General features: G+C 35.0%; 1 protein-coding gene across 2 annotated transcripts in view; it reads left to right on the top strand.

Moving 5' to 3' along the window:
- The window catches only part of EFNA5 (ephrin A5), a 301714-nt gene that overhangs the window by 8147 nt on the left and 270439 nt on the right, over positions 1–23128 (top strand). The gene's annotated exons all lie outside the window — the stretch shown is intronic.

Below are 23128 nucleotides of genomic sequence, written 5' to 3'. Positions count from 1 at the left end.
TAATTTTCCCTTCTCTTTTCCCGGTGCGCGCAGAGAGAGCGCACGGGCTGGGGGAAGTGAGGGGGGCTGGGAAGCGGAAGCTTTAGGTTTTTATTTTCCTCTTTAACTGCGAGGAAATCATTCGGCCCCCGAGTCAGTCTGGGCCCGGCGCGCCTGGCAGTGGAGAGGATTCTCCCATCTTCTCCATCCCTCCACCCACCCCAGTGGGTTCAAGGTGCCAGAAAGTTTGATCTAATGCCGGGTTACGTCATGTGTGCGGAACAAGCTGCCAGAGTTGGCCGAGCCAGGAGGTGGGAGCCCTTCGCCCGCGGCCTGGCGATGTGCTGCCGGAGGAACGCGCGCGATTACCTGGAACCGATTTGTAGGCGTCCCCAAGCCCGCCGGGTATGCGGGAGACTAGAGGTGGGCGCCTGGGGCGGTCCTAGCGCGCGTGCTGGACACCGGCCAGTCGCAGACGTCCCGTGTTTTCGGACCCTGGAAGTGGAGTGGGGAGGTTATCCAGAGTGCCCGGCGGGGTCCTCCGGGTCTGGAGCAGTTCCGAACCTTTATTGCTTCCCGGCCTGTGCACAGAAGTCGGCCCCGCTAGGCCCATACCGCACTGCTTTCTCTGGGACAGAGGCTAGCTTCCAGCTGTGTGCCGGTCTCGGTGCCCTCCTAGGTGCTATTTATTAATAGTACCGATTGCATCTAAAGTCACAGGTTTTTCACTGGGCTGGAGTGGAAGTTGGGAAGAGAGAGGCGGGAGGCCGAGGGGTTAGCCTAGAGTTGGTGCGCGCCCCGGGCTCTAGGAGAGAGGGTATCGGTGGGCGCCTCCAGTTTTTTCTATCTCCTGCGGGCCCACTCCGCCTGCCTCCAGCCTCCCCTCAGCATTGCAGGCAAGAGAGGGATTCCCTGCTTGAATAATGTCAGCGCAGATGAAGATGGGAAGATTTCCCCACAAGCAGTCCGCCGGTTACAGAACCAGGAGGGAGTTCCCCCTATCCCGCTAATCCAAGATAGTCTTACTCAGGTAGCCACCCAAGTCCTAAATGAACCGCTGAACAGGAGTGGAGATATTCCTGAAAGTTTGGTTCAAAAAACAAGAGTCTCCTGGAGGTGGGTGGTGGAATGGGAAGCGATTTCTTCTTTGACATGCCACTTACCACTATTAGGAAAAGAGAAAAAGAAGCCATCCTGCCAGAGGAGAGATGCCTTTTATTAAAGCTGACAAGACAAATAGAGCAAGCTTTCCAGTTGTGATGGTGTTAAAAGCAAGTCTCATTATGTTGGTTAGTTTTTTTCCCCCGTTTGTGCTTTATTAGGCAGCATATACGAAGCAGAAATTTGTATCTCTGAACTTTAGCACCTTATTAAATAAAGCAACACTGAAATAGTTTCTTTGAATTTGGGATATCTTGCTTTCGGTTGTCTTTTCTTTCCCACACCAAGCTCCACAGTGTGATCTTTTTCTCATGGCATTCATTTATTTGGATACTTGGGTGTTCCAGTCTTCCTGGGTTAAAACGGAAAGAACCAGCAACACCCCTACTTTAACCCCCCTTCTTAACCTGTCAAGCTAGTCTGAGTTAGTTTGAGGACATTTTATCTTAGGTTATCTCTGTTTTATGCTTTTGATACTGTTGTTTGGTTTGAGATTAGCACATTGATTTTTGTCACAGGTCATGTTTTTTAATAGATCTGCCCTGCCTGCAGAAAACTCTTCTGCTCAGGATGCCATGGAGGCTTTGAACCTGCCCAGACAAAGTTAATCTGCAGAATTTTAAAATACCAAGAGTATTTCTAAATCGGTATTCTAACTTCAGGTTTGTAGAATTACCTTTCTATTTGATCATTATCAGTTTGATAATGGCCAAAAGAAAGAATGATGTACCCCTCTTAACCCCAAGAGATACAGCCCTAACACTTATTATTCTTAGGAATTTATGGACACATTTATCTTGGTATGTTATCACAGTTAAAAACTTACTTTAAAAACAATATTTTAAAAGTAGGCAGTTTTATCTCTGAAGTGTTGAATAAGATGTTGCTTTTTTGATGCATTAAGAAAAGTCAACTTGGATGTAAGAGGCCACATGCCAAATAAGTATTTTAAAAATAAAAACTAACAGTTTTCCACAAACAATAGTAAGAAAATATTTCAGAAAATTTCCACGGGTTTAGTAAATTTTATAAATTCACTGTTGTGCAATTCCTTTTCCTGTATGTTATTTCATAAAGTAAGCTAGCCATGCTTTGTGTCTTTATATAGAACCTATCTGTTAAAATTTTGCTAAACTAGTAAGACTTCAATCTTTTGAAAAAAGAATAGAGGACTTTAATTGCAACTTAAATAATTTTTTTTATTTTTCCCTCAATATAATAAGTTCAGTGGGCACATTAAACTGATGATAATGTACACTGTGTCTAAACGAAGTAAATCTACTTTAGCTTATACTAACAGATTCAGTTTGAAATTATGTTTAGGTAAAATCAGAATTAAATGTATCTTGATCACAGGGATTAAGTACAGTATCTTACTGTGTAACTTGAGTTATGTGTCACTTGTGTATCTGGTAGGAGTTTATCTTCTACATGGAGTTTCATTACTGCCTCTCCATTGATAAATGAGCATCTATAGATGTAGTTTCACGGGAAAAAATATTAAATTTATTTGCTGTCAGAATAGTTTTACTGTTACAATCTATGTACCCAGGTATTCACTTCTGAGAAGTGGATACTGAGTTTTCAAATACTGATAACTTTTACTTGGTAGTATTTATTGGATAGGGGACCAAACTGATTTTTTTATGTGTTGAATTGGCACAAATTCGTGAAATAGCCACTCAGAACTATCAGTTTGAATAGAAATATATGATAACATTTGCCTAAATGGATCTTCTATATTTCCAAAATTTGAAAACTTGTATAAGTTTTACCTAAAAGTGTAAATAATCAAATCATCCTTTTAATATTATGCTGAATTCTAAACTGGAATGTCACTAAGTAACTTTGAGTAATGAAAATCCACATCAAGAAGAATATAACTATTTGTCCTTAATTTCTTTAAGAATGTAAAAAGCTTTTAAATAAAGTTAAAAAGACTTCCAGTAATAAAAGTTTATTTACATTCTCCTTTAGTAGCTATGCTTATAAAGAGAGTCATAATACTAAGAACATGCCTCTTCATCTGAAGTATGCCATAAGCAGTTTGGTGCTTCTAATAAGAATATACTTTTAAACATCATGTGCATATTCTAAGTTCTTCTTGGATTATTTTGACTATTTGCTGAAATGATACTAGGGTAATTAAACATATCTCCTACTGGTTGGCATTATTGATGCAATAGTCAAATAATACAGCAGCAAATATGACCAACACACTTTTAGGAATACCAATCCTCCTCAACCTGGTGCTTTGCTTCTGTTAAGGTTTGAGTATCATGAATTTAAAAGGTTATACTCTTAAGAGGAAAATATCTGTGTAATTCATGAAGGATGTACTAAACTTTAACCTAATCATGTTTTCTTTGGACTTTTTCAATTCTTGTAGGGACTTGTATATTAAACATTTCATATTAGAGTAGCAGGTAATTGACACCTTTTAGTTTTGTTAACACGTAATCTTGGAGTTGTGAAAGTAATGTGAATTCTAGGTCAACACTCCCAAGTCCTCTGGCAGTACAGGTCAAATGTATGTGGCTAAGAAGAGAGAAGTAGTAACATTTTTTTTTTCCTAATCATATTCCCTTGAGTATTTTTCTTCTTTCAAAATTTAGTTGCTCCATTTAAAAAAAATCTGAGCCATCATCATTTTGACATATGTATACCAGTATGCCGGCACTGTGACCTTTTCACTGACAAGTAAATGAAATCAGCATGGTTTAAATCTAAGAATTTGTTGTGAGTAAAGATTGAAAGTTTATCTTGGTCTTGAATGAGTTTCATCACAAAACTTAGATTGTCCTTACTTTTGAAATTTTAAATATTTTAAGTAATATTTTGTATGTTAGAAACATAAATGTTTTTCAAGTAAAAGGCATTAACTTTAAGCCTCAGTGTAACGTATCACATTATTAGATGTATTGGTAGTAATTTTGTTACTCTGAAATTTAGATCAGAATTTATGCAAGTACCAGGCTAAAAATAAGGCAGTATGATTGAGGTTTATAACCCATGTTTTTATGCTTATATGTTTATAAGAGACGTGAATTGACCCTCCCCCCTTTTTAATCTAGAAATTTGTAAAAGAGAAGTATGATTCCTGTTTTTTGGTGAGTTTTCCATAGAATTTTGAAAAGCAGAGTTAGCTACTAAGATATGTTCTACCTATTTGATTCATTATTTTATATATTCACAATAAACTATCAGAAATACTCAACTGTCTGATTTTTAGATGATAGGAACATTAGAGCTATTTGAGGCAGATTTGGCTATACAGTCTAATTTGGCATTTTCAGGGTAAGACCAAGGTCAGTAAACTACTAGTGATTAAAAGTATCAGAGTCTTCAGTAGTTTATTACTCTCTGTTAGGTGATTTTAGTGGTAATAACTAAACCATCAGCTCACTGAACTAATATCTTGTTGTCATGTGTGTTGTGGCTGACAGTAGCTTCAGAAGCTTCCACCTTTGAAGGCTGAGGATCAGGTTTGGAGGGAACAGTTAGTTACTTGGGTGCAAATTAACCTTGTGAATTTCTTGCCATTTAATCTTGCAGAATACCTTCTGAACAGGCATTTCACTGCATTCTGTCCACTGGCCTGGTTTCCTGTTGGATAAGGACAGATAAAGATGAGCGCCTCCTTTTCTCCCCTGTTGCTATGAACCAAGCAAGCTACCAGCTTCATGCTGGGCCAAGAAAATGAATGAATACAATTAGTCCTTCAGGAGTTCTGGCCTTTGCTAGCTTGGGATAAGTATATGCCAGAAAATTTACCTTTGAGAGAAAGAAAGCATTAAAATAAAAATGAACAAAATATGAGAATATGTTAAGAATAGAATTTTACATGTTGGGTAGCGTTTGGTCTAGTGGCTTATTGGTTTGTGTTTTTAATATAAATTTAAAAATTTTTTATAAGATACCACTCAACCTTCCTCATTTTTGTGCATGTGTTGAATAACTTCGGTAGCAATAAAGACTTAAAAAGCTGTGATATTTTGTTTGAAATAATGAACGACTCTATGTTGACGATTCTATATTATCAATTTTCTTTTCAGAAGCAGTATACAAACTGTTAAAATAGCATTCCGGATTAGAATATCCATGTTGCAAAGGAAGCCTCAATTTCCCTAAGCACAGTGAGGAAGGTCCTTGCCTCTTACCCAGGACAACTCAGTCAGATCAGCTTTCTGAACTGAGAAAAAAATTGCCCTTTGATCATTTGTGATGGATAACACCTTCATTTGCAGGTATAAAAACCTCAAAGAGGAGTATAAGAAATGAGGTATTAATATTCACTTTTAATAATTTGTCTTACGATGGTGGTCTTAGACAGCCAAACATCAATAAATTACTGTCTCTTTTAAGGGCCTGATTTATATTATCAAATTTATATTTTAGTCTGCTTTTCAACCTATGTCCTGAGCTGTTTTGTAGAAAAGTTTCTTGTGATTAATGTGAACTTCCAGTGCTTCTGAATAGGATATTACTCACTACTAGGAGATTTATTTCCTCTTAAATTTGTCTGCATTTATGTTTTCAAAATTTAGTCAGTCATAAAGGAGCACAATGACACAGGACCATCTAGCTTAAAATTAAAAATCAAGTTTTTTCTGACTACAACTATTTTGCATGATCTTGAGTAAAATCATTCCTAATATCTTCATATTCTTGATAGTACTTTTTATTGTACTCTCTAAAGGATTTATTGTAAACTGAAATCCGTGTGCTATTTTCTAATTGAAAAATTTGAGTGGATGCAAATTCTTGTTTTTGAGGCTTCTGAATATAATTTTCAAACAGTAAACCATATAGTTCAATGAAAACATTATTTTAAAATATTGAAAACTCTTATTTAGGCTAGCTAGTTGCTGAAAGACAGTAGTGTACCACAGTGATGGTTAGCTCAGCTTTCATTCAGGTAGAATTCTATCATTTTCAATAAGGAAAAATAAACCTTTGTCATCTTTAGAAACATCCTTCATACAATTGACAGTTGACAGGTTGAAGAAAATGTTACTGTCAGGTCTTATTTTCCACTCAAGTGAGGAATAAAAATAGGTTTGAATGATTTTTAAAAATCTATTTTAAAATTATTTCAAGATGGATAAAATGCTCTTAATTTTTATATGCATATCAGAATTGATCTTCCAGTTGCTTTAGGGAGGGTCAGCAAAGTGTAGCTCAAGGAGAGATCGTCTAACAGTAAGGTTCCTATGATTTTTACTTTTAAAAAGTCAAGTACAGTTGATTTGATTGTAATAGGATATTGCTGCAAGTTTTATGATTGGATTCTTAGGAGATATAAGATATAAATATTCTTTCTATTATTGCTTATCAAGTGATCTGATTTTCATGACTGATGATCACGATTCTGGTATGAACTAAAAGTGGGAGTTTTGGCATATGCTCTGGACAGTCATATATGTTAGCAAATATGTATATGCCTTGGACAATCATATTATTAGTACACATTGATTAGACCTGTTTTAAAAATCGCTTTGCTATTAATGATTTAAAATAACCACGCAGTATATGGATTACCATGTTGGAAACACATGAATACCTACTTAGAGATTAGAAAAAATATGATTAAGTGCTTACTTCCTGATTTAGAAAAGCTAGTTTTTTGGCTTTCAGTTAAATCAGCGTGTTTTTTCCCCCTAGAAGCAGCCATCTTGTTTTAAGACCGATTTTATTTCTTTCGTGAAATTGGTTCGGAAATGAATATGGACGATAGAAAAGGACTAAACCACTTTATGATCATTTTGGCAGGGCTCTCTACATTTAAAGCGCTATCTTATTTGCGAACTTACTAAAATGCTATCTTCTTATATTTAGTTGACAGAAAAGGATGTTTTAACTTAGTAATAATATGCTTAAACCCAGGCATATTATATATTAATGTTAAATGTTGGGCTGTACCATGTTTCCATACATATTTTTTTTCTCGAAGCTTATACTTTATGGCTAACTTCAAAGTGATATATTAATAGCCCCTGTTGTCACCTCCACCCTCAAATCCTGATTTCATTTTTCTGACTATGCTAAGTAGTTCTTTTTATTTGTTGGTTGCCTTTTTTTTTTTTTTTTTTTTTAATTTCTCAAGTCTACCCGGAATCTTTCTCCCGCAAAAGGTACTGATAAGAGTATAGGTACCTCTAAAAATGAAGCAGTTGGGGTTAAGATGCATTATATTAAGTCAGAGCCTTTTTGTCTCTGAAATATAGGCTCTTCCTATAACATTAGAACAAATCTTTCTTGTGGGTTCTCATAGATTATTTTACAAGTAAATTCATATTTGTTACTAAAAATTATGAGAGTGTATCAACTGACTGCTATATTTTCTGTCATGTTTTGTATTTCTGGATACATTTGGAAAACAAAGTGACCTAATAAACTTTACTAAAAATTTATACTATACTGCTTACTACTGCATGTGTTTGATGATGGCTGGGAACATTATTCTCATGTACTGCAGTAAAAGCAGAGCTTCCGTAAGATTAATTTCAAAAGTAACCTGACTTAGCCTGATTAAGCTGGGCACAGTGAAATATTACTTATGTCACTTATGAAAAACTGCTTCAGTTCATTAGAGGTAGGATTTTGGGTGGTTGTAGATGTAGTGTAAAGGCAATAAATGCATGTTTTAATAACAGATACATGTATCGCGGTTAAAGTTCAGGTACGAGTTGACCATTTTTGCGCAGAAAACTTTCCTCTGATATCTAGCATCTGTTTTTCTTTGGCTAGTGAGAAGACTAAAATAACTTGAATGTTCAAAGTGACCTTTTGTTTTTAAATGAACTAACAAATACCTTTTGTTTTTTTTCTTGCTGTTTCCAAGCTGTCAGAGTTTCCATTTTAAAATTTATTAATTATTTATATATGTAAAAACTATAATTAAGAATTAGCTCTTGCCTCTTTCCCTGGAAATTATAAAAGTAAATGAAAGTATTTTTATATGAAACATGCAGTGTTGTGGTTTGAATTAAATGAGGTTATGGCATAGTTAGGTTGGATAATTATAGTGCAAATTGTTATCTAGGTTGTGATGATGACAGACATGATACTTGATGTTTTATATTTTGTAGATGTCAGTGGGATATACAACTTTGTTACATTTACTGAACTCAATAATGTATAGACAACTTCACGTGCTTACATTTTTAATAGTTTTTAATTTTATGGAGACAAATGAGAATGGGGGAAAAAGGAAAAAATAATTCTAAGTATGGGAAATTATCTTTTGTGTCTAACAATTAGGTTAAACAAAGTGGGAGCAAATGAGCCTAGTTCCCCTTCTATTGTTTCAGGGCAAGAAAATACAGACAGATGTCGGAATGTGGAAGCGGTGACCTCTGACTTGCACAGCATGGCCACTGCCCTGGCACACAAGTGTCCTGAGCCACCATCGTAGCAGGATGGGTTTTTGAAGTGACTGACACTTTGAGATGGAGATCTTGAAACTGATTCTGTAGCTATTTGCAGACCTCCAAAGTATCAGTCTTTTTAGTTTTCATTTTAAGTTTCTCACCTTACCATTTATGAAAATGTTTCTTTGGCTCAGACAGAGCTTTTGTGGCTTCCGGATGGCTTCTGTGTCCATATAGTCGCTATAAATCTTTGCCTCCCAATAATTTTATTCAACATGTTGGGATAATGGAGGCTAAGGGAAGCTCAGATGTATGGTTCTGCTGCAGCAAAGTGTTTGCCTGCTTTATTTAGCTAATACTTTTTTTTTCTTTTTTCTTTTCTTTTTTTTTTTTTTTAACAGACAGATGAAAGCAGTGGTTTTGTTAAAGACCTTTTCTTTTAGCCTCTGCTCTGCAATCTCGCCAGTAACCCCTGGGTTCAGACAGACCATTAATGTTTTAGATACTGTGGCATTCAGTGCTTTCTTCATATATTTGTTTACTGTTACTGCTTCAATAAACTTTTACGCCTATTTCAGTAGTTTTCTGGCGGGAGCTCTGTTTATTAAAATTTAGTGACCCAGCACTAAGAGGGGTACAGTTCAAATAGTGGTGCTTCTGACAGGGTTTTGTGTCAAACTAGAGAAAATAATGGGGAAACGAAAGCTGCCAAAATGTGTCTCCCAATTACTAATTAATAAGGAGAGAAGGGACCTCAGTGATAGATCTGGTGTCTGCCATTGCAGCAACTTGGGATACTTTATTTTAAATACTGTATAAAACAAATTAAACATCAGACAATGTAGCACCCAGATATTTTGTATCACAAGTGATAATTTTTTTAAAGTCTGTGAAAAGCCAGGCAAAAAACAAAATTTGAAATGAAATCTTTGTACTCTTTACCTATAGTATCAAAATATAAAGCTATTCTAAAGAGTATTTCCCTGATTAATAAGCAATTCCTTTATTCTTATTAATATTTTAGTTACAGACATGATAGTGTTCTTCTTGGTTTCAGTATGGGTGTAGCATTGTATACATACTTTATTGTCAACAAAGATTCAAGGAAACATTTTAAAATTTTCCCACCATATGCTTGTCATTAATATTTTGAAAATTACTGTAATTGAAGAACAGAACCTCCCCCACTTGCCAAATATATATATATATATGTTTTTGCCATCTCAGAGGTTCCAGTCTTTTTCTGGCAGTGTTCCCACTATGGTTGCTAGAACCATAATTAAATGCCTGTTATTAGTGTATTTTTTCCATAGCATTTACAGCATCAAAAGCAAAGGGTCTTGTATGGAACTATAGCTGTCAAGGGAACAATGAAAACTAATTACACACTCTGCTATCACCATAGTCAACTATACTCTTGGGAAGACAACATGACAGAGGTGGTGTGTGTTGAGGGGGTGGGTATATGTATACACGATATTCCATAAGAATATGTACACCTAAGGTCAGACATACCTATTGGTTTACCTTTATCCTCTGTTCTCTGAAGGAAAAAAAAATGTAGAAAGGACTACTAATTTAGTTAATTAAAATGAAAAAATGCAGTTCTTTGTTAGGAAGGGTCTCCCTATTTTAGCATTCTTCCTTTATAATATGAACTGAGAGAACCAGCAATATCTATGAGTCTGAATATCTTATTATTTTGAATATTATTTTGGCATGGTCTTGTTATCAATACATATATTAACATATCTGACTATTATCATTACATCTTTTGCAAATTATTTTTTTTTTACTTAGCTCTAGATTTTTCATTGACATCTGGTTATTTGAGAGCTAATCACTTCATTTATTATGTAAATCTCTCTATTGCTATTTTTCTCTTTTGATGGCTTTTGGCCATTTTATTGTCTCTGGGTCTGTAGACCTATGGATAGATTTGAGAAAGAAAAGGAAACTAAAAAAAAAAAAAAAAAAGGAAAACCCAAAAAACTCAAACTTTTAGCAGCTTGGATAGAAGATTTGGTAAGGGAAGACCTTAAAGCGATTGAATAACGTGAAGTTTTGGAATCAATTTTGGATTTCAGTCATCCACGCCATCCCTGTTCTCTGGTACCACATAGAATCAGAACTTGGCCCTATATAATGTTTTCCATTACTATTTTCATTCCTAGGGTGAGCACTCTTAGCTGTATCTAAAACCAAAGCCAAATAGATGAATTCAGCAAATACATGTTGACTTGAACTTATTTTTCCAAAGTTTTCACACTGAAGAAATTCTATATTCCTATATTGAATATCTAAAAGTTATCATTGATAAACTATTGAGTGATATTTGCAGAATACTGGGAGACATACAGTGGATTCAGGGATAAGATAACATTTGCACCTGTAAGGAACTTAAGACCATTGTGCAGATATAATAATTTTATACATATAATTATATTACAGAGTATAAAATAGTACCATAAATGTGCCCATGTAGATTTACTTGACAGATATTTATGTCAGGTGTCCACTGTGGGCCAGGTACTGTTCTCAGTACTGGAAATACTGCAGTAAACAGCATATATACAGCATCCCTGTCATCATGAAGCATTCGGTTAGTAATTTCTAGGTCACTGTTTCTCACACTGTAAGGTGAACACAGACCTGGAGATTTCGTTGAAATGCAGACTTTAATTTAGTGGGTCTGGGCTACATAGGGCCCTGACAGTCTGCATTTCTAACAAGCTCCCAGATGACATTGATGCTGCTGGCCCATGAACCGTGGTTTGAACAGCAAGGTTCTAGATAAAATTAAGTGGGAGAGAGATTACTTCTGACTCTTCTTCAAGGACTCTTGGTTGTATTTGCGCTGAACTTTTCATAGAGTTCTGCAGTTTCTAAAATGGCTCCATATTTATGTGAAGGAAAATTATTTGCCATTTAAAAAGCCCAGAATGCCTAATGTTCCTTCCTAACCACTTTCCTTCAAAACTCAGACAAATAAAACAGACTTTTACATTGAAGTTTATGCTTCATTGAAAATACACCACTAACAAAGGTAATGGGACACGGATTTCATTATAAGATTTGGTCTCTGTAGACAAATTCCACTGGAATAAAAATACTAACCTGGTCCAAAAAGTTTAAGGAGGATACTGTCATAAATGTCTAAAGATATTTATTTGCAAACCCTGCCAAGATGTATTTTATGTGGCAATGCCAGAATTACACCTCAGAAACAGATTTTTAACACTTTCCAACTTAAATCCGTATGGTTAAATTAACCCCAAATGTTCTTTTTACATTAACATAAAAGATGACTAACAGTTTTTCTACTTTCAATGTCTGGGTTTCTTGTGGGTGGCTTTCAGGAGCCTGTAATTTCAATGGAGTTATAAAAGACTTGGGACAAAATGCGTTCTTTCTGTAAAGTTCTATGATTCTAGTGGTCTTAGTGAGAAACTTTTGCTCCTGTAGAGTCTAGGTAATATAAGATCTGCAAATATGCTTCCGCTTTCCTCACAGCGTATATATTATTTGCTTTTTCAAAGCAAATCTTTGTATTAACAAGTAAGGAATGGAACTAGTTAAATTCAGAAGATTACTCTGCGTTTTTTGTTTTTTGTTTTTACTGATCTTCACTCTGTGTATATAAATACAATATTACTAATCTAAATGAGCTTTCAAGTCTTTGAAAGCATCAGTTAAGTAGAGTGACTTAATTGAAATGTACCTCTATGGAATGATTATTTTTAAAAAAGATAAAACGGTTTGTACTTTAAGTCAGGTGTATTTTTATGAAAGGAAACAGATGAACAGGACAGTGACCACTTAAGTATTCTTTTATTTTAAAAAGAAATTTTTACCAACAATTTTTGATAGTTAATTTTAAAACAGAAGCAAATATTTTTCTTTTTAAATCCTCAATGGGTTTAATTAGAACATTGGGTACTATTTCATAATAACTATGAATATTATTAAGAATAGTAAATCAAGACAGTACTGTTTTGTTTGTAAGTTTATGTTTATGTTCACCGTGGTGTAAACGAGGGTTCTCAAACAGTGAATTTGGGGGTGACAAGCACTTAGCGTTTCCAGTTTTATGGTTCTCATAGATCCTGAAATGCGAGAACCTTCTGTGACTCTGTGTGAACTTAAGTGGCTCCTAAAAAAGAACTATGCTGTATGCTTCAAAGACTGTTAAATTTAGGAATAGGAATGGATTTGTTGAAAATAGAGTTGATATACCTAAGATTTGTGTTTTAGATGAAGTAGAAGATGCTCAGTAGTTCTTAATACTGTTTTTCACCTCCATTTTTAAAAAAAGAAAATAAGCACATTAAATTGTTTTTATTTAACTCAAAGTTATTAACAGTGACTTGTCATCATATTAATAGGTTGTAACCAAGTTCTTCGGTAATAGGTTGTAACCAAGTTCTTCCATATACTAATATATGTTCCTATACAGATTTAACTGCGTATAGTAAAAACATTGTGTTTATGTACTTTTTTGTTTTGAATTTTTACAATAGCAACTATTACAGATCAAACTTCAAATTTGTTTGGGTGTTGGATAGGCAAGGACTCAGAAAGTAAGATATTAAAAAACCTATATCAGATTAGATTTGTCACTTGTCTGTTAAAATTTTTTGGTTTTATTTCAGAGCTAATTAAATTTCAGCTCTATTTGAGTTGTAAGTATGCCATTTATAGTGGTGAATCTAAGCCTCAGTTTCTTCACCCTAATAAATAAATGGGTATAATAAAAATATCTCCCTCAGACTTGTGAAAATTTAAAGGAATGTGTATATGTGACAGGACTTTAAAAACTGATATAAAACTTGTAAAAAGAATAAAGTCAATCATACTTCAATAAATTGGGGGGAAAATAGAGATTTAAGGGGAGTTACCTCACTTTGAACCTCACTTTATATATATTCTTGTGAATCTCACTTTATATATATTCTCGTAAGTTGCATAGAAAATACATTCTTACAAATAAAACTTATTTTAAAAGCATCACAGAAGAGTTGAATTTTTAAAAGATAGACCAAATTGTATCATTTTGTAATATATGTTGTTCCTGAGAGATGATTTGTACATTTACATTGGGTTTTATTTAAAGGAATTTACATTTTAGGTTTTATCTTGTGATTTCTAAAAGAGTAATAATGTGTAAAGACTGACTCTTGAGAGGCAAGTCTTCCAGGACCTTCTTCCCGGGAAAGGGATTTTGAATCTCCTTTGTAAAATTGGCCAGGTTTATTTTTAATGTCCTCCCTTCCCCTCTCAGTTTGTCTCTGCTATATTGTTTCTTCTTTGACTTCTAAAACCCTGATATTCTACTTTGGACTTCATAGTTATAATGAGATATCTCCATCTCAAAGGAGAAATTAATGAATACTGACATCCTCTTGGAGAATGCTTGTATTTCCAATGAGGAGCTTGTTGAAACAAATCAATTCCTGTCTGGGCCTGCTCCTTACAGGTAGCTGGGCTGTCCCTGGGATCCTTGGATTTTTCTGAATTCTGCTGCCAGAAGAGCAGGGTTTAGCCTCTTGACGCTCTGCTTGAGAACTCTTGCTATTGACTATCTTAAACTTAGTACATATTATATACACATTGATGTTAGAGGTATAAATAGATCATAACAACATGTAGCTGAGAAAGGAAACAGGATTTGTCAAGGAACACATATTTTAATGCATTGAAACCTGAGTAATACATTACTGCCAAAGGGCTGCTTTCCTATAGAATTGTCCGGTGGTTATTCAAAGCCAGTTTTACTTCCTATGTTTATAGTTATTTAGATGGATAGCAAATATGCCAGTTACTTTTTTAAAAATTTCCATCATATACTTAGATAATCATTTTGTAATGTTGTTTTACTCCTGAAGGTACAAACCTCATTTATGCCAGAAAAAGGTAATTCATAAGGGAAATTATCAATGATCCTTATTCGCTGTACCCAGAAATTTAGTGATGTTGGTGGGCAGAACTTGGCCACTAGTAATAAAAATACTGGGTCTAACATAAGCCATACCAAAATTATTTGAAAGAACACTGTGAACTCTGCATAACAGATTTCTCTTAAAAGTACAGCATTTTAATATTTACAATCGCTGTGCTCATAGGAAAGCTAGATTTACCTTTGTTGCTCTTATATCATTTTGTACAAAAGCAGGTTTCTTTTTTCCTGCTAAATTGGAAGTTAAAATTTGTCAAGGGAATGAGCTTGCTATGAGTTTATTTCAAGTTTGAAGCTTGGTAATTTTATGTTACTTGGATTCCATGTCTGATGAATGATATTAGTTACAGTCCCTCCCTTGCTCCAGGCTTGCTTTCTTGGCAAAAGGGTAGTCAAGAAGTTTAAATTTTGATAACTTACTTATTGATATTTTGTGTTATTAAAATACTAATTCCTTATATTCTTGTACATCAGTTAAAGAATATCAGCCAAAGACTGCATCTTAGCCAGGCTTACTCAGCATTTTTTTTTTCCATGAGAGCATGTTGATTGATCAGATTGCATGTGTATAGCTATCCAGTAATTCCTTAAGGTATTGAAATGATTGGATTGAGTTGCAGCTTAATTATTCAGCTTTTATTAATATGGTAAATAATGTACTAAAGGCTAGAGCTGAACAGATTCCAGTGCATGTGATGAATTTAGACAGTTGAACAGGCTAATCCTGGTGCATCACCTTTTACCTCTATTTTTTTTGGAGGGAGGAATGGGTTGAATTATCTCTATTTCTCTTTGTGAAAGGCTGAGTTATGTCAATGTATTTTACATGTTTAAAATACAGAAGATGCTCTTTAGTACTAAGGTTGTCATAAACTAGAATTTTAACTTTGGACAGTTGTAAATTCTCTTCAATTTCTCTTTTTAAAGTTTTTAGATCATTTGGCTCTGTTCTTATGGAAATGTTGCAAAATGTGAATGGAATATACAGTTGAGTCTTTAAGCAAAAGGAACAAAGTCTACTTAATGATTTGAATGGAATAATGAGTATTATAGTTGGTTATGGCAGACAACTATGAATTTCTTCCTTAGGTATCTAACAAATCTTTAGTAATTTTATATAGCCTTAATCATTTTGGTAAAATTTCCCAACTGTCACTTTGGGTTAGTTCTATGGCAATTGACCTTTAAAAAAAAAGTTTAAACCAACTGGCAAATACAAAAATCCTTACGGTTAAGTAGTTTCATATTTAATATAGAAGTTCTGTCTATATTTGTGTCAACAGAAGGCAATGTAAACCCACAGGGAAGCTTTATTGGCTCTAATGTGGTATTAGAACAAACTATCCATCTTACCTCCCACATGCTGTCCCATAGTAAGCCTCTTTTACTGGTGGGAAGAGAGTATTTGTGACTTTTTTTTCCTAGTCACTCCCTTCATAGCCATAGATTAACCTTTCCAATCTATTGCAAAGATAACAGGCATACTTACTAGTGTTTATCATAGCATACTCTTAATTCATGGGGTTTGGTAATCACAGCTTCATTTTGTAATCACATATTGATAGTATACATAAGACCTGGTTTGGAATTCAGTCGTGGAGTTTGGGTTAACTTCACCTAGAGCTCTTGCATTACCATTCTGGGCAGAGTAGGCAAACATTGGCAAGCTCTTGAGTGGTTGATAGGATCAGGACTCTGCTCACAAGATATGCATGGGTCACATTAAGTAGATTTGCACTGCAGCCTGAATATGGAGTTTTAAGACTGCAATAATCAGTGTTGGAAGACGATTGGTTTTTCTTGTTATAAATTGCTAATTAGTATTGAAAATCTAACCTGTTTTGTTGAACAGCCTCTCTTATTTTCTCTGAGAAAGTGGTTTGGACAGTAATCTATTTATCTCTATACCCCTCTTCCCTCTAGCTAAAATAAAATCTAGAAACCTCTGGGGACTCCCCCTGTTGAGTTGTGCTTGGAAGGAGCTTTAAAACAGTGCCTCCAAACTGAAGTAAATATTGACTGGGTCTGGGGCTGAGCCCTGCTCAAAGCCTCCTATTGTTCCTCCTTAGTCAGCACTCCAGAGCGGGCTCAAGTATGCATGTGTTAGGAAGAGAAGAAAGGCTGTGGAGGGAAATTAACAGGGCCCACAGCTGAACTCATAAATGCACCATATAGAGGAAAGGGAAGCTGACTACAAAGCCAGCTGGAGCTTACACTGGGTTATGGAGAACTTAGGAGACTGAAGTGCAGAAATGCTGACCAGCCTGTCTGCTTTAGTGAAGTTTAAGGTACACAAAGCTGCTTGTCTTGGTGGGTCCAGCCCATTTCTGAGTGAAACCTTTGTGTCAGTGATGCTGTCTTCTCAAGGAGATATAAATTGCAGGATTTTGGTGAACTTGGAAGAAAGTAAAAGGGTAAACCCTCAGATTCCAGAATGATGCTTCTCCCTCCCTGGTACCTGTTCTGATGCCTCTGTCAGCCTTCCCTCTTTCAGCTGTCATGTCGGATTACACACTCTCTTGGGTCTCCTAAGTGCCTTGGCATCCCTGGGGCATCAGATGGGTGAGGGAGAACCATATGCCATTTGAAATGAAAGTTCTGAAGAGGAGATGTTCTTATTATATGAAAATTTTAAACTTTTTTTTTTTTTAGAAAAAGAAAATTAAATCATTTAAATATGGAACAGATTCCCTTGGTTAAAGTGGAGTACTTTGAGAAAAAGCTGCTCGTATTTTTACCATTCAGTTTAAGAACCCAAACAAACAGCTGGCTGACTTATGTTTTAGTGAAAACCATCCCGTACATTTACTAACTAGAAAAGTAAACATCCTTAAAAAGAAATTATTGTGTGTGTTGACTACAAAGTAATTGTTAATAAATACACAGTAAAACCAATAGCATATTTGGATTGTTAATTCATTTCCACTGATATTGTAAGCATGCTTTTAAATTTGTAGTCTTCTGTGATATTTGATGTGAACATATCAGTGCTAAAGACCACATGCAGGCAAATACCAGGACAATTAGAAAATTCTTTGACTGCCAAGGCAATCATCAAACTGTTCTGCTTCATTCAGGCCACTAATATATTAGAACAATAGTGTCACAATAAAGCATGAAATGCTATGGACAGAGAGAGAGAAAGCACATCTGTTCAGGGGTATCAGAAACTACTTTCTGGAGAGGAATAATTTAGTCTAGACCTTGAACAATGGATATGATTTTAAAAGAGATGGGGCAAGTAGCTGAAGAATATTCCAGGGATCCTTAGGAACGGGAGCAAAGGCCTACTGGCTGTAACCTTGTATATGGATTTGGGGAATAAACAGAAAGTAGTTTATTCAGGGTGGAGGGGATCTAGTGAAAGTACCTGCAGCATGGGCTGAAGAGGTAGGTTGGTCAAGTTGTGGAGTGTGAATTTAAGGTTGTGATTTTTGTTTTTGACTTTTTAAAGACTTTATTTATTTAGAGCAGCTTTAGGTTCACAGCAATATTGAGAGGATGGTACAGAGATATCTCATATACTTCCTACCCCCACACATACACGAGGCTGCATTTTTAGTAGGGGAAGGAGGACCATTATATTGCATTGTTCTTTGTAACAGATGGATTAACAGGGTCTTAATATGTATTAGAATTGTTCTGCACTGTTGTATATCTTAGCCACTGTTTAATTGCTTTGTAAATATAACAGAATACTGGTAAATGTTGAAGATCTTCAAATTAGGCTTCATTTATAAGTGGTTAAGTGGTGAGATGATAAAAATCAGAGTAATTTTAATATTTCCAGATGAAACTTAGGGTGCTCTATTATATCTGAATTGTTTCCCTGACATGTGGATTAAGCAATTGTTTTCAAAGCTTTTTTTTTTTTTTGCCAAAAAACCATTGTTCACAAAAATCATTAGCGAAAGTCTAATGTGTAAAACGGAAAAACAAATGCCAAACCACCAAGCAAACATCAAGTTGTAGTTGGAGAGCTTGGGCGGTCGGCTGTGCTCTGTTCCCAGGCTTCTTGAGAGGCCTGCGAGGACCCCCTATGGCTCTTTGAATCATGTTTTCAAAACCTTCCTAGTTAGAGTACAGGCTTTGGCATTTACTTAGGGGCGAATAGAAACAATGCTGTGGAAGAGATTCATTTTTGCTTTATAGGCCACAGAAGTACTTATGTGCCCCTCTAGGAATTGACTTGAATAGCTCCCATTTATTGAGCACTTACTGTGTATGAGCACAGTCCTTTACAGACTAAATCATCATTTTTAAAAATCCTGACAAAAGCTCTTGTGAGGGAAGTCTTATAATTCTTGTTTTGCTGCTGAGAAAACTGATTTTTACATACTTTATACTAGCCAAAGGTCCCTTGGCTAGTAAATGGCCCTTACCACTCAGCTGGGCTATGTGGAGTGATATAGTTTGTCTAACAGAACTTGATGAAATGTTGAAGGGTGACCTTGGGGCAGAATTTCCAAGGAGGTGTAGTGGAGGAGAATGATAGGGACTATATGCTAATATGAAAAGAGTATTAAAAATGCACATTTTTATTCCTCTTTGTTGAGCATTTAATGGACTGAGGTAGCAAGCCATAATTTGGCATCCACTACAAATAACTAGTATAACCGGAGGTTAAATGTTTCGTGGACTGGTTCTTTGGAGCTAATTGTGAGGCCATGTGTATGTACAATCTGTATATACAACCAAATTGCTAGGGATTCACATACCACTGGCCCTTCTTGCCTGCATGCAGGTAAGCTTGGTTCCTGAAGGCTGGCAAAGATATAGAGCTATTTTTGAAGACTTTCAGAAGAAATTCTGGATATTCGCTGAATAAAAGTTTTAGAATTTAGCAATCATACAGTCAGGAAATTTTCCTCTATAGTCAACCTAAATTATTTCACTTAAAGTCAGTTTTGGTTTACATAATAACAATATACGTTTACTTAAGAATTTTAAATGCAGATTTTGCTTTCTGTATTATAAGCACAGTTTGAGCAAGAAATAATCATTTTTAAGCTATAGGGAACAATACATAGATGCTTGAAGTGACTCGCATTATTTTGTGTCCCAAATCCCTCACTTTCATCTTAGTTTCCCTTCCTTTTGTTTCATTCCTTCACAAGAGTTCTTGCCATAGAGCTTAACAGCCAGTAAATTCTTCCTGATTAGTTTCAAAGACAGAAGTCTCCTGATAGGCAGTGAGTGGATCAGGTTCTCACCTAATCTCCAGAGAGACAACATGTAAAGGGAAGAAAGGGTTTGACACTTTATCCATTATGTACCTCTCTGCTTTGCCAGACTAACCCAAGTCTTTTCGTTGAATTGCGTGTCTGCAAACATTAGGCAATTCATTCCTTAGCACAGCCATTTGTACCTCTGCAGTGGAAGTTGTTACCCCATCTTCTAATTTAGTTGTTTATATGGGTAATATTAGTATATGAGTTATACTATAGTTTATATATGTTATCTGCATTTTTGTATGTGTTCCCATTACTAGATTCTAAGATTCTTGAGGTCAGAGATTGAGTCATGGCAAAAACACCATACTCAAGGGCTGGCCCATGATGCTTAAGAACTTGAGGTGGGTTGGTTCTGGGTACACTTCTCTGCTCCTCCACTGACTACTTGCTGTGGTCCTAGACAAGTTACTTAATCATTCCCTGTTTCATCTTTCTCATTTATATATGGAAATACTAATCTATTTGTCTGATAGAGTTACTGTGATGATTAAATGATGTATTATTAAACATAAAGCATAGAAAAATGCCTGGCGCATAGTATGTGGTCAATAAATTTTAGCTATTAATACTTTCAAATGTATTTCTGTATTATTATATAAAAATACCATATAATTATACAGAGATATGTCAAAGAGAGAGCATAGTCTAACTTTAGAGTTGGGGTGACCTGGGATCAAATGCTGCCTCTTTTCTCCAACCCTCAGTTTTCACTTATGTAAAATAGGGAGGATGTATAATTTGCAAAATTGTGTTGATTCAGTGAGAAAGTAAATGCATGTAAAATGCCTGGTGCATAATTTTGGATCCATGAAATCTACATATTATTCATTTTTATTATTCTGATTCATTAACATGGAGAATTAGTCATTTGAGGATTAGCCTATGAGTTGTCTGCCCATAGTGTGCCTCTCTTCATTTCAGTTTATTGGCTGCCTGTTGCCAGATGTTTTGCCAGCCTAACTAAATTCATGTATTGATTTGTGAGAAAATTATTCTTTTTGATTTTATCAGTTTGGAAGATGAAAAAATATCTTTTAAAAAAATACCAAGGCCTGGAGTCAGGTTTTTTATTTTCTACCAACTAGATGTTTACCTTAATCAAGTCATCGATTGCTCTGGGACTCTGTTTTTCATCTTTACAAGGTGATTGAATTAGTCGATGTCTTAGGCGAGAGCATCTCACTTAGAAGATCCGAGATGTGGCAAGGCCTTGACACTATTTAACTGTTTGACCTTGGGCAAGTCACTTAACCTTGGTCAAGTCGTGTTTCCTCATCTGTGAAATGAGGGGATTGTTGTCTTCTGGGAGGTCATTTTCGACTTCATTAATCTATCAGCCTTTAAAACTTCTTTGTTTAAAACTTATAATTTACTTCTCCCCAACCCTCCAATTTTGTTTTTTCAGTTTAGAGGAACTAATACATACATATTTACATTGTGTAAACTTTTGAAGAGGGCACAGAAGTTTTCTTTTTTACTTTCAAACATGACTCTAAAGATTTTATTAAAAGGATTTTTTTTTCTGTTTTGTTTTCAGACATGGCTTTAAATATTTATATCTGGAAAACCACACTGAAGTTACAATTAGTCAGTAATAAAAATAATGTGTGACATATATTCAACTACCCAAACCATCCAACATCCCTTATCAGAGTTGATGAGTTGAATCCTGAAGTTTGACGCAGGGAGATCGCAACTGTGCTGTATCTGAGTAAACTCTTAATTTAGACTAATTCTAAGAATTAAAAATGGTTTTAAAAAATCTAAGTGCTTCAAAAGAAGAAAAAGAAGAGCCTAGAATAAAATGTTTTCAATTCACAGCTATAAAATGTACCACAAATTGAAACTATTTGGTTTTCATTTGTTTTCCCTTTGCATTTGGAAGGAAGCAAGAAGTAGAATAAGAATTTTTAAACATTGGGTAATTGTATAAGTATTTTAATTCAGCAAACAATTATGCAATATAAGTATTTTAGTTACATAAATATGACTCCATTGTCACACCCTTTTATTGCATGTTTGACAAAGCTCAACTAATTTTATACATATCTTTCATGTGATTATTAAAAATATATAAATAATGTCATAGTAAACTTTATAATATGAAATGAACTTTTCAAAACTCGCTTTAATAATCAGTGAGAACCTAAGTGAATAAGACATGTTGATTCTTTAAAGTAAGTTCCAAGATGCCAGTTCTCTTTGCAAGAATGATTTAGCCAAAAAATCAGTTAAACTTTTTTTCAGTGAAACTTTAAGTAAGTTACTAAATGCATTTGCATCAAGATGATGGTAAGTATAGAAATAGATATATCAACAGAAATGCCTAAATATTATCTAATCCACCTGTTTAATGCCCTTCTTGCTTTGGACAGCCTTGCTTATAGACCTCATTTATTGGAGTTGCCTGGCCCACTCAGGGTCTGTTTTCTCTGCAGTTTCTAGTCAAATTATTCCTAATCAGTTTCATGGGTAAATTGGACTGGATTCACCCCATTTCCTGTGACAGTGTGAGTTTTCGGTGGACTAATCACAGTCACAGAGCACAGTGATGTGTCCTCTTAGAGGTTAGGCTTGTTCTCATCCAAGTAGATTGATTTGTGAGCAGCAGCCATTACCGACAGTAAAATGTGTGTTTGCTGGTGTTTCTGCATTTAGTAATTTGTTGGACATGAACTGAATGTTTTTCATTTCCTTGTTATCTAATAAAAGCTGTTCAACTTAACTTAATCCAAGTTGAACTTTTGTGGAATCTATTTTATCCCTCTCCGTTATTTTATAATTCTGTAATCTTAAATTTTTTGATGATCAGAATGAGCATTAAAGTAGGTCTGTTTTACTAATAATTATTTCCAGTTACCAATATAGCTATTTTCATTGAAAGACATTCATAAAATAAGAGCTCATTATAATTGCAATGCCAGTTATGGGGCTATGATTTTGAACTATGTTTCTCTTTTATAAATATTGAGTTACTGTTAATTAATTGTAGACAGTTATACCCACGATGCATTGTGAGATGCTGAAGAAAGTGTATATAGTAGCTACATATTTACACCAAGAAGTTTGCTTGTCTGGCTCTTAAATTTCCAGAATTGAATACGATAGAAATAGGTTGATATTTTGTTAAGATGCAAAATAAATCATTTTACTTAAATACATACATATACTGCATTTTACATAATCTTATCAACTATATTTCATTTTCTTGTGTTTTATATTGTCAGGGTGATAACATCACAAAGATGCTATTTTTGAAAAAATTTTGCATTATAGGGGCTTTATGCATTTCATAATTGTCTTTGATATGTTATTTAAAATATGCTTAATAGTTGCCTACAATGTATTGACAGTCATATTCAAAAGTCTCAATTTCAGTGGAATATATATAATAAAATACTATTTCTGGAGAAACTTAGAGAACT

Source organism: Pan paniscus, chromosome 4 (assembly GCF_029289425.2).
Source record: "Pan paniscus chromosome 4, NHGRI_mPanPan1-v2.0_pri, whole genome shotgun sequence".
Lineage (NCBI taxonomy): Eukaryota > Metazoa > Chordata > Mammalia > Primates > Hominidae > Pan > Pan paniscus.
This window is presented reverse-complemented; position numbering and strand designations above follow the sequence as displayed.